The sequence below is a fragment of the Chrysochloris asiatica genome, unplaced genomic scaffold (assembly GCF_000296735.1).
Source record: "Chrysochloris asiatica unplaced genomic scaffold, ChrAsi1.0 scaffold00045, whole genome shotgun sequence".
Taxonomy (NCBI): Eukaryota; Metazoa; Chordata; class Mammalia; order Afrosoricida; family Chrysochloridae; genus Chrysochloris; species Chrysochloris asiatica.
Genome location: NW_006408563.1, coordinates 6217685 through 6231083, shown reverse-complemented (window position 1 = coordinate 6231083; position 13399 = coordinate 6217685).

Genomic DNA, 13399 nt, shown 5'->3' with positions numbered 1-13399 from the left:
CCACCTGAATTTAGAGATCATCTCAACAGATTTGATGCATTAGACACTAAAGATTGCACACCAGAAGAGTTGTGGGATGACATCAAGACTTTCATACAGGAAGAAAGCTAATGGTCATTAAGAAGACAAAAAAGAAAGAAAATACCATAATGGATGTCAGAAGAGACTCTGAAACTTGCTTTCCAGTGCAGAGATGTTAAAGCAAATGGAAGACATGAGGAGGTAAAAGAGCTGAACAGAAAATTTCAAAAGGCAGCTCAAGAAGACAAAGTCAAATATAATGAAATGTCCAAAGACCTGGAGTTAGAAAACCAAAAGTGAGAACATGTTCAGCATTTTGAAGAAAAAATTCAAGTCTCGACTTGAAATATTGACGGATTCTATGGGCAAAATATCAAACGATGCAGAAAATACCAAAAGAAGATAGAAGGAATACACAGAGTCTCTGTACCAAAAAGAAATGGTTGATGTTCAGTCATTTCAAGAGACAGCATATGGTCAAGAGCTTATGATACTGGAAGAAGTCCAAGGTGCATCGAGGCATTGGCGAAGAACAAGAAATGATGGAATACAGATGGAAATATTTCAACAAACTGACAAAGCACTAGAGACGCTCACTCATGTATGCAAGAAATTTGGAAAACAACTAACTGGCCAACTGACTGGACGAGATCTATATTTGTGTCCATTCCAAAGAGAGATGACCCAATGGAATGAGGAATCATTAATATCGCATGCAAGTACAATTTTGCTAAAGATAATTTAAAAAACGGTTGGAACCATACATTAATAGAGAACTTCCAGACACTCAAGCCAAATTCAGAAGAGGATATGAAATGAAGAATATCATTGCTGATGTCAGATGGATCTTGGTTGAAAGTTAAGAATGCTAGAAAGATGTTTATCTGTGCTTTATTTATTTATTTTTAAAAAGTTTTTATTGTGAATTGAGTGAAAGTTTACAGGGCAGATCATCAGTTTTACATTCAACAAATCATACACTTTATTTCATTACAATGACTATAATTCCCTCCATATACCACCAGTTAACAGTATTTCTCTCTATTCATTTTAGCTCTTTTTTTAAAAAAAGTTTTTGTTGTGTTAGTTTACATGGGTGAACATTTTGTTTACATTCATCCTGTTGTATTTTGTTTCATTGCAATGATCACAATCCCCTGCATACATCATCAAATAATCAAAGGGTACACCCAACACTCCTACCCCCCAGCCACCAGCGCACAGCACCTCTCCCTCCCTGAGTCTAGAGTCCCCAGCCGCTCCTTCTATGCAAGTCATCATCTTTGCCTCCATCCCTAGTGTCATTGGTCCTTGGATAGGGTCTCGCACTTCACTTTTCTTCCTTGATGGTTCCAGGGATCTCTGTACCTGGGCTGCAAAATCAGCTATCTGTGCCTTATTGACTACACAAAGGCTTTCAATTGTGTGGGTTATGACAAGCTATGGACAACATTATGAAGAATGTGTATTCCAGAACACTTAATTGTGTTCATGAGAAACCTGTTCACAGACCAAGAGATAGTTATTCAAACAGAAGAAGGGAACACTGAACAATTTAAAGTCAGGAAATGTGTGTACCAGGGTTTTATTCGTTCCCCAACTCTGGTAGCCTAGTGGTTCGAATCGGGCTGTGAACCATAAGGTCAGCAGTTCGAAAATATCAGTTGTTCTGTGGGAGAAAGATGAGGCTTTCTGTTCCTGTAAAGATTTACAGCCTCGAAAGCCCTGTACAGGGTTGCTGAGTTGGAACCAACTCCACGGCACATAACCAACACCGCCATACTTATTTAAACTGTATATTTAGCAAATAATCTGAAAAACTGGATTATATGAAGAAAAATGTGGCTTCAGGATTGGAGGAAGACTCATTAGTAACCTGTAAAATGCAAATGATACAGCCTTGCTCACTGAAAGTGAAGAGGACTTAACATGTTTACTGATAAAGACCAAAGACCATAGCCTTTGGAATGGGTTGCACCTCAGTGCGAAGAAAACAAAAATCATCACTAATGGACCAATAAACAGCATCCATATAAATGGAGAAAAAATAGAAGTTGTCAAAGACTTCATTTTGCTCAGATCAACCATCAACACTCATTGAAACAGCAGTCAGGAAATCAAATAACGTATTGTATTAGGCAAGTCTGCTGCATCAGATCTCTTTAAAGTGTTGAAGAACAAAGATGTCAGTTTGAGGACTATGGTGCGCCTGACCCAACCCATGGTATTTTCAATAACCTTGTATGCATGTGAAAGTTGGACAGTGAGTAAGGAAAACTGTAGAAGAATTAATGCATTTGAGTTACAGTGTTGGAGGAGAATATTAAAAGTACTGCCAAAAGAACAAACCAATCTGTGTTATAAGCCAGGATGGCCAGATTTCATCTCATATACTTTGGATATATTATGAGGCGGCACCAGTCCCTGGAGAAGGATATCATGTTTGGTAAAATGGAAGATTGGAGAAAGAGAAGAAAATCCCCGATGAGATGGACCAGCACAGTGGCAGAAGCAATGGACTCAAATGTAGCAACAAATGTGAGGTTGGTACAGGACCGGGCAGTCTTTCATCTGTTGGATTGCTACGTTGGTACCTACTCGATGGCATTTAACAACAAAAACATGTGTCTTGGTGTAGATTTCTTTGTGTTTATCCTGCCTGGAGTCTTCAAGCTTCTTGTTTTTGTAGATTCATACCCTTTAAATTGGGGAATGGAATTTTTCTGTCATTCTTTCTTCAAATATTCTTTCTGCCCCTTTCTCTCTTTCTTAAATTTCTATGATGCATTTATTAGGTCTCTTAGTCTATGATTCTATTAACATTTGTTTCACTTTCTTGTGACTTCACTCTTGTTGCTCTTCAGCATCTATAATTTTAACTCTCTTATCCTCGAATTGGAGTCTTGTATGATAAACACTGGATTTTTTACTCCCAAGATTAGTGGTTTAAGCCCATCAGCTGTTCCTTGGAAACTCTATACATGGTTTCTTTGAGTCAGAACAACAATTTCCTAAATTTCTAATTCTTTTTCTGCTTGATTAAATCTGTTGGTAAGTTCTGTTGTGTTTCTGTTTTCAGTTAGTGTCCCTTTCAGTTGCAATATCTCTTTTGTTAGATCCTTATATTGCTCTTATATTGTCTTTCTTATTTCTTTTAGCCATTTTTCTATGTTTTCCATTAATTCTTTACTTATGTTTAATGCTGTTTTAACATCCTGTTAAACTTAGTCTTTCATTATTTGGTCATACTTGTAGAAGAATACTGGTGTGGCACAATAGGATGATCACTGGACTGCTTGCTAACAGCAAGGTTGGTAGTTCAAACCCACCAGCTCCTCCTTGGAAACTCTATACAGGGTCTCTATGAGTCAGAAGCAACTTGATGGCACTTAACAACAACAATATAGAAAACTTAGAGAAAGACTCCCAATGAGATGAATTGGCACAGTGGCTGTGACAATGAGCTCAAACATAACAACAATTGTAAGGAAGGCACAGGACTGGGCAGTGATTTGTTCAGTTGTGCTTGGGGTTACTATGTTGTTGTTGTTGTTGTTGTTAAGTGCCTTCGAGTCGGAGCCGACCCATAGCGACCCTGTACAGGGTTTCCGAGGGTGTAAATCCTTACGGGAGTAGAAAGCCTCATCTTTCTCCCGCGGAGCGGCTGGTAGTTTCGAACCACTGACCTTAAGGTTCGCAGCCCGATTCGTAACCACTACGCTACCAGAGCTCGTGCAAACTCAACAGCACCTATAACAACAGATGGTCTTCTACTCCCTTTGTCCTGTTCATTTACATGGGCTATTGTTTCTGTGTTCTTTTGCGTCTTGTGATTTTTTTTTTTTTGTTGGGGCGCTGGAATTTTTTGAAGGTGCTAACTTTCTTTTTCAATTTCCTCTAGTATTTGGTGTTTTGCCTACAACACTTCTGGAAGAAACCCTTAAGTGCGCAAAGCCTTTGGCTTTTGCTTACCATTTCATTGCCCTCTCTAATAGCTCCTTCTCTTTTCCTGGTTTAATTGTGAATTAAGAGTTTCAGATCTCATTTTCAACTTTTAGTCTCTCCCAAACATACCAGAGGACAGGTAAGTCTGTTGATCAGAAGTACCCCGTCCCCACCACCACTAAGATATTATGTACTATTCAATCTGTCCCCCAGAGGGCGCAGTTCCATCTCTCTAGTGATGTCTCCATTACCTTCTCTGTTTGTGCAATCACGTTCTTACTCATATAATCCATATTCACTGATTCTCTTTTGCGGCTGGGTGTTGTTCTCTGAATTTGCCTGAAATTTTCTTCCCTGCTGTGGGGACTGCTTACATCAGAGTTGGCGTTCAGGGAAAAGCACAGACAAACTTTCTTCCATTTCAGGAGGAGGAGGCGCTGGTACTCCCAAGAAGGACCCCTGAAGATCTTTGTAGTAGGTTTCAGAGCCCTAGATGCCCTATGTTCATTGGGGGAATGGCAGTTTCCACTTACATGAACTATCTCCTGACTGTAGGGAACCTTCTGTAGGAGTTTGTATTAGTTCAGCAACAAACTGTTACTGGTTTGAAGAGGTGTAGTCACACTCCAAGTGGGCCCCTAGAGAGGTCTACTTTGTTTGCTTTCAGAGCCTACACCATAGTATGTTGCTGGTGGGTATATTCAGTTTTTACCAATGCCTTCAGTGCAACTTGGCCTTCTTCCTACAATGCCATTGGTTCTTGATCATATGCTACCTCCTGAAATGGTTGAATGTAACCCAGTTATTTTTGGTACAGTGACTCTGTGTATACCTTCTATTTTCTTTTGATGCTTTCTGCATAATTCAATATTTTTCTCACAGAATTCTTCAACATTGAAGCTGAGGCTTGAATTTTTTTCTTCAGTTCTTCCAGCTTGAGAAGTGCTGGAAGTTTTCTTCCCTTTTGTTTTTTTTAAAACTCTAGGTCTTTGAATATTTCATTATAATACTTGCCTTTGTCTTCTTGATCTGCCCTTTGAAATTTTCTGTTTAGTTCTTTTACTTCCACATTTTTTTTCCCCCTTTGGCTATAGCATCTCTACACTGGAGAGCAAATTTCTGAGTCTCTTCAGACATCCATTTTGGTCTTTTCTTTCTTTCCTGTCTCTTTTAATGACCTTTTGCTTTCTTCCTGTATGATATTATCGATGTTATCCCACAAGTCTTCTGGTCTTCAGTCCTTAGTGTCTAATGCATCAAATCTGTTCTTGAGATTGATTGTCTCTTAATTCAGGTGGGATATGTTTAAGATCACATTTTTGGCTCTCATGGATTTGTTTTAATTTTCTTTAGCCTAAACCTGACCTTTAATGAGTTAGTAAAGGAGTCCTGGTGTGGCACTCTAGGATAAGTACTGGACTTCTAACCACAAGGTTAGAGGTTCAAACCCACCACCAGCCACTCCTTGGAGACCCTATAAGGGTCTATATGAGCCGGAACCGTTTCAATGGCACATAACAATATCAACAAAAATTAGTGGTCAATTCTATAGTCTGCCTCTGGCTTTGTTTTGGCTGATGATATTGAGCTTTTCTATGATCTCTTCCTACAGATGTAGTCAGTTTGGTTCCCGTGTATTACATCTGGCGACACTCATGTGTATAATTGTCTTTTATGTTATTTAAAAAAAATTTTCTGCAATGAATAAGTCATTGATATTGCAGAATTTTACCATATAATCTCCAGCGTCATTTCTATTCGTTGTTGTTGTTAAATGCCACTGAGTCAATTCTGATCCATTGTGACCCTGTATAGGATTCCTGAGGAGCAGCCAGTGAGCTTGAACCACCGACCTTGCAGTTCAAACGGCTTTGCAGTCTGGTGCATTATCCCACAGCACCACACCAACCAGGGCTATATTTTCCAACTGTTGACCCTTCCTCTTTGAAATTCCTATCTCATATCATATTAATTAAGCCAAAGATGTCTAGTAATATTAGATAGGAATTTCATCAGGATAAGTATTTATTTACTAACTTCAAGTCTTTATTTGCTAACAGAATTTTAAAATCTTACATTATGCATAAATGTTAAATTTATAAAATATTTTTTGGGCATCTATTGAGATGATCAGAGTCCTGGTGTGGCACTGTGGGTTAATGTGCTGGACTGCAAAGTCACTTTGTAACACAAGGTTGGTGGTTCAAGCTCACCAGCTGTTCCTTGGAAACCATATACAGGGGCGTCATGGATGGGAACCAACTCGATAGCACTTACCAAGAACAACAACAGCAACTGAGATGATCATATATAATAGTCATTTAAGTCGTCATTGTTGTTGTTGTTAAGTGCCGTCGAGTTGATTCTGACCCATAGCGACCCTGTACAGGGTTTCCAAGGCTGTAAGTCTTGATGGGAGTAGAAAGCCTCATCTTTCTCCCGCGAAGTGGCTGATAGTTTCGAACTGCTGACCTTAAAGTTCACAGCCTGATTAGTAACCACTACGCTACCAGAGCTCCTTTAAGTAACTGTTGATTTTGCCAGTTGCTGTTGAGCCAACTCTGACTCATGGGGGGCCCTATGTACAATAGAATGCTCAGCCCTGTAGCATCTCCACCATAGTTGGTATGCTGAGGTCCAATGTAACTACCATTTTGAGTGCCTTTTAACCTAGGGGCTCATCTTCTGCTGTGAGCCATAGGATTTTCATTGGCTAATTTTTGGAAGTAGATCATCAGACTTCCTAAATCTATTTTAGTTTGGAAGTTCACTGAAACCTGTCCACCGAGGGCAATCTGCTGCTATTTGAAATACCTGATGCATACATAGCTTCCAGCATCACTGTTGTTGTTAAGTGCCATTGAGTTGGTTCCGACTCACAACAGCCCTGTGTAGGGTTTACAAGGAGTGGCTGGTGAGTTTAAACTGCTAATGTTACAGTTCAAATTTACCTTGCAGTTTAGCGTTTATCCTACAGCTTAACACTGGGACTCCTTTCCAGCAATTTAGCAACATGCAAGTCACCACAGTACAACAAACTGATGTGTAGGCAGTGGTTCTTTAAGCTAATGACATAGAAGCAGATTTCTTAATATTAAGCAATATTTGCATTCTTAGAATAAATCTTAGTTGGTGGATTATTCCCTTAACAAACCACTGGATTCAACTTTTTTGTATTGGATTTTAAATGTATATGCATTCATAAATGAAATTAGTTTATGGATTTTTTGAGTGAACATTGCTAGAATTTGTTAGCAGCATTATCTCAACTTCAGCATTACCACCATAAACTGAAAATATTTCTTTTTTCTCCTCAGAGCTCCAGGATCATTTATATAGCATGGGAATTTTCTGCATTATGAAAGATTAACAAACTCACTTGTAAGTAGGCTAGGCTCAGCACTTTTGTAAAAGCTAGTTTGTTCTTTCCATTTTAATTTGCTTCCAAGGTTACAAATCAATTCTGTTTTCTCTTTCTGTGTCTCAGAAAATTGGGCATTTCAAACATATTTTTCAAAAGTTGCATGATATCAGCAGTTGTGTTTCCTTCAAATTTAAGACATCTCATCAGTGCCTCTATATTATTTTCTTCTTCTAATGTTGTTCAGGAATAGCCTCTCTTTTTTCTCATGTTAAGATAGTCTAACTCAAGTTAATGATTTGAAAATAAAAACAGTACTTTGAATTTATTATTTTTATTTTTTAGTTTACCAGATCAGTTTTTTTTTTTAAATATTAATACTATCTTCCTGCTTCTTAAAGGCTTATTTAGTTTGCCTTTTTTTAATCTCTTGATTTAAATGAGATTAAATAAAACATCTAATTGATGTTTTATTCTTGTTTAATACAGAAAACTTAAAGATATATGAGCACATTTTTTACAGTTTGGGCCACATTTAATACATTTTGGTAAGTATCATTACTTTTCCTAAGTCATTTATTATTTTCATTTACTATTTACTATTTGGTGAAAGAGTTATTTTACAGAGCACTTTAAGTTTTCTTAATACTTTTGAGATTTATTCACATAATGATTTTTTCCTTTGAATTATACTCAGGGTTTTTTTGTTTTTGTTTTTTTAAGTCTAATAGGAGGGGGCTTCAAAAAGTTTATGAGAAAAAGTTTATGAAATTTCCCATGAACATTGTAAAGCTCCCATGTACACATTTTACAAATGTTTTCACATATGTTGTAAAGTAGGTGTATCTTTAATTGACTAAAAGTTTAATATGTACCTGAGAGAGAGAAAAAAAAAAAAAAATCCCAGTTTATCTCACATAAAACATTATCAATTAGTCAAAATCAATTTATTATCAGTTCTCTTCTACTTCTGTTCTGACACCAGTTTCACAGGCAACTTCTTCCTCTGGCCTTACCACTGAGATCTAGGCCAGAGCCCGCAAGTCCTCCAGACTGCCAAGTCCACCTAAGGCCTCAGACACCAGCTGCGTACTTGGGAATCCCCACAGTACCCTCACTTTTGACATGCTGACTAAACATTTGGGAGTTCTCACTACCCCCTGTGGATACCAGCTGTAAATTCAGGAGTTCCCAGGCCCCACTTATAACTTGTTGACTCCTACTACTCCCCCGGGTTTGATAATTCACTAGAACAACTGACAGAACTTCCAGATGGTACTGTACTTACTATTACAGGTTTATGGTAGAAAACAGGATATGAATGAAGAGACCAATAAGGGGAAGTGGAGCACTCCTAATGCAGAAACTTCAGGTCCCAGTGGGTGCACAACTTTCCCATGTGCCTCGAAGTCTTTCACCAGCCAGAGTCATTAGTGGGGCCTTGTGATTCATGATTAACAGAATCACTTCACTTCTCCTGAGGTCAACTAATATCATGAAGTGGTCTTTCTGGCCTGACACCTCTCTGGTTACTTCAGGTGTGGTCTGGAGGTCTCAGCTTTGTTGATTGTGCTATTCAAATTCTCTTTAATTTTTTGCTTGTTTGAATTTTCAATACTAAGAACTATTGTGCGCTTGATGATTCTTATATATTTCTAGCAATTTTACCACCACTTGCTGCCTGTCAGTGTGTCTCACTGTGGTGCCTTGCGTGTTGCTGAAAGTTCTGCCATTAGTATTTGGAATAGTGAACAGATTTCAACTGAACTTCCTAAGACAAACTCAAAAGAAGAAGAGGCAGATGACTTCCAAATCTTTAGCCACGGTAATCCTTATGAATAACAGTGAGACACTGTCAGATAGAAGCAGAATATTGTATATTTAAACATAATGACTAGCACCAGAATATTGTCAGATATAATGCTGGGATACAAGCCCCTTCAGGTTGGAAGACACTCGAAATATGACTGGGGAAGAGTTGCCTTCTCAAAGTAGAGGTGATCGTGATGTCGTGAATGCAGTGAAGTTTTCAGGACATTCATTTGCTGATGGGGCACAACTCAAAATCAGGAGAAACAGCTACAAACATCCATTAATAATTAGAACATGGAATGTATGAAATATGAATCTAGGAAAATTGGAAGTTGTCTAAATGAAATGGAATGCATAAACACTGACATCTAGACATTAGTGAACTGAAATGGACTGATACCGTCATTTTGAATTTGACAATCAAATGCTTTACTATGCTGGGAATCACAAATTAAAGAGGAATGATATAGCATTTGTTATCAAAAGCAGCATTTCAAGATCTATCCTGAAGTATAATGCTGTCTGTGATAGGATAATATCCACATACCTAAAAGGAAGACCAGTTAATACAGCAATTATTCAAATTCATGTACCAACCATTAAAGCCAGTGGTAGTGAAACTGAAGAATTCTGCCAACCTCTTCAGTCTGAAACTGATCAAACATGCAGTCAGGATGTATTGATAATTATGGTAGTTGGAATACAAAGGTTGAAATCAAAAAACAAGGAGTCATAGTTGGAAAATATAGTCTTAGTGATAGAAATTATTCTGGAGATTGCATGATAGAATATGGCAAGACCAATGACTTATTCATTTCAAATACCTTTTAAACAACATGAAAGACAACCATATACATGAACTTTACCACATAGAATACACAGATATCAAACTGACTGCATCTCTGGAAGGAGATGGTGAGAAAGTTCCATATCATCTGCCAAAACAAAACAAGAATATGGGAATGTGGAAGTCCAGACCATCAATTCCTCATATGCAAGTTCAGGCTGAAACTGAAGAAAATGGTGGTGGTGACTGTGTGCCGTGGAGTCGGTTCCGACTCATAGGGACCCTGTACAGGGTTTCTGAGGCTGTATATCTTTAAGGGAGCAGAACGCCTCATCTTTCTCCTGTGGAACAGCTGGTAGTTTCAAACTGCTGACATTAAGGTTCACAGCCTGATTTGTAACCACTGCATTATCAGAGCTCCTTGAAGCTGAAGAAAATAGAGAGCCAAAATATAAACTTGAATATATCACACCTGAATTTAGAGATCATCTGAAGAACAAATGTAATGCATTAGACACCAATGACGGAAAACCAGAAGAGTTGTTGGATGACATCAAGAACACCATACAAGAAGAAAGCAAAAGGTCATTAAGAAGACAAGGCTTGAGGTGAAAAAAAGACCAAAATAGATGTCAGAAGAGACTCAGAAACTTGATCTCCAACATAGAGATGCTAAAGCAAATGGAAGAAATGAGGTAAAAGAACTGAACAGAAAATTTTAAAGGCAGCTTAAAAAGACAAAGTCAAATATTATAACAAAATGTGCAAAGACCTGGAGTTAGAAAACCAAAAGGGAAGAACACACTCAGCATTTCTCAAGCTGAAAGAGCTGAGTGAAAAATTCAATCCTCAACTTCTAATACTGAAGAATTCTATGGGCCAAATAATGAATGATGCAAAATGCACCAAAAGAAGATGGAAGGAATACACAGAGTCCCTGTACCAAAAAAGAAATGGTCAATGTTCAACCATTTCAAGAAGTTGCATATTGTCAACATCCAAAGATACTGAAGAAAGAAATCTAACGTACACTGACAGCATTGGTAAAGAACGAAGTTCTGGGAATTGATGGAATACAAATAGAAAAATTTCAACACACTGATGCAGCAATGGAGACACTCACTCATCTGTGCCACAAAATTTGGAAGACAACTACCTGGCCAACTGATTGGAAGAGGTCCATCTGTGACCATTCCAAAGAGTGGTGACCTAAAAGAAAACAGAAATCATAGGACAATATCAATAATATCACTGCGAGCAAAATTTTGCTAATGATAATTTTAGATGGTTGCAACAGCACATTGTCAGAGAACTACCAGAAGTTCCAGCTGTATTCAGATGAGGACATGGAACAAAGGATATTAGTGCTAACATCAGATGGATCTTAGCTGTGAGCAAAGAGTTCCAGAAAGATGTTTACTTGTGCTTTATTGACCATGCAAAGGCTTTTGACTGTGTGGATCATTGCAAGCTATGAATAACACTGCAGAGAACAATTATCCCCAAACACTCACTTGTGCTCATTAGGAATCTAACATAGAGCAAGAACAGAACAAGGGGTCACTGAATGGTTTAAAATTCGGAAAGGTGTGCACCAGGGTTATATTCTTTGACCATTCTTATTCAATCGGTATGTGGAGCAAATAATCCAAGAACCTGGATTATATGAAGAAAAGCATAGCATCAGGATAAGAGGAAGACTTTATATACTTTAGTGATATATAAATATAAAGATTTATGACTATTAAAGTCTCATTGTAAGTTTTAGTTTTTATTAATATTAAATGACATAAACTTTTGTTTTGAATTCTTCTTGGCTGTTAATTCTGGTGTGGTTCTTTAGGATAAGCACTGGATTGCTAACTGCAATGTCAGCAGCTCAAACCTACTAGCCGCTCCTCAGAAACACTACATACAGTCTCTCTATGAGTCAGGATTGACTCGATGGCACTTACAACAACAACATCAATATTTTGACTCCATCTTTTTTATTTGTGATTGCTTATCATACTTATTACTTACTGATGAAGATCAAAGAGCACAGCCTTCAGTATGGATTGCATCTCAATGTAAAGAAAACAAAAATCCTCACCACTGGACGAATAAACAATATTTGTATCGACGGAAATAGATTGAAATTGTCAAGGACTTCATTCTTCTTAGATCAACCATCAACACTTATGGAAGCCACAGTTAAGAAATCAAATGATGTATTGCGTTAGGCAAATCTGCTGCACAAGACCTTTGAAAATACAGTGTTGAAGAACAAAGATGTCAGCTTGAGGACTAAGGTGCACCTGACCCAAGCTGTGGTATTTTCAATAACCTCATATGCATGTGAAAGCTGGACAGTGAATAAGGAAGACCGTAGAAGAATTGATGCTTTTGAGTTATGGTGTTGGGGGAGAATATTGAAAGTGCCGTGGGCTGACAAAAGAACCAACAGATCTGTGTTGGAAAAAGTACAGCCAGAGTACTCCTTGGAGATCAGGATAGCCAAACTTCATCTCTTATACTTGGGACATATTGTCAGGAGGGACCAGTAGGTGGAGAAGGATATCATGTTTGGTAAGGTGGAGGGTCAGAGCAAAAGAGGAAGACCCGCCAGTGGGATGGATTGGCAAAGTGGCAGCATCAATGGGTTCAAGCATGGCAACAATTATGAGGTTGGCCCAGGACCAGACAATGTTTCATTGTGTTGTATATAGGGTCACTATGAGTCAGTACCAAATCGATGGTACCTAACAACAACAACAACACAACATCATATTTATGCACATCTTTTTATATTTTCCCTCTGTCAATTTTATATTCAAATCTGTTGTCTGGTTACATATGGAGTCTTAATGTTCCCTATCAATTTGTATTAACATTTACATATGATAAATATAAATCCTTTGTCTTTTTTGTTGTGAATACTGTATCTCATTTATTTGAATTATAATCCTCATTTTTTATGTGTAAAATTATTTTTTGGGAGTTAATTTATAAATGTTTCTCTATGAGATTTCTTTCATTACTTTGATACTTTAAAAAGACCTCTTATTCTACTCTTATTTCAATTTGAATTTTCTAATTTAACATTTCAATTTAGATGGAGTTTAGGTTGATATATAATGTAAGCTGTAGATCTAAATTTGTTTTCCAACAAGCTAGTCAAAAGCTCTGACACCATTTATTAAATAAATCTCTTTCTAGCTGATTTGAAATACTGTTTGTGGTGGACACTGAGAATTGTCTTGCTCCAATTTCATTACAAGCTCCAAGTGAGCCTTTATATTATTATAGAGGATGGAATCTGAAAAGTACCTTTCTAGGCTTCCTTGATGCTATAGTTCGAATGCAGTTTTGGTTCCATCAATTAGATGTACCAGTATAAATAACACTTGAATTTAGAATTGACTTAGTGGGAAGAGAGCAAAAACACCTAGTTTACTATAAAAAATATGACAGAGGTTTTGTTGTTGTTGTTA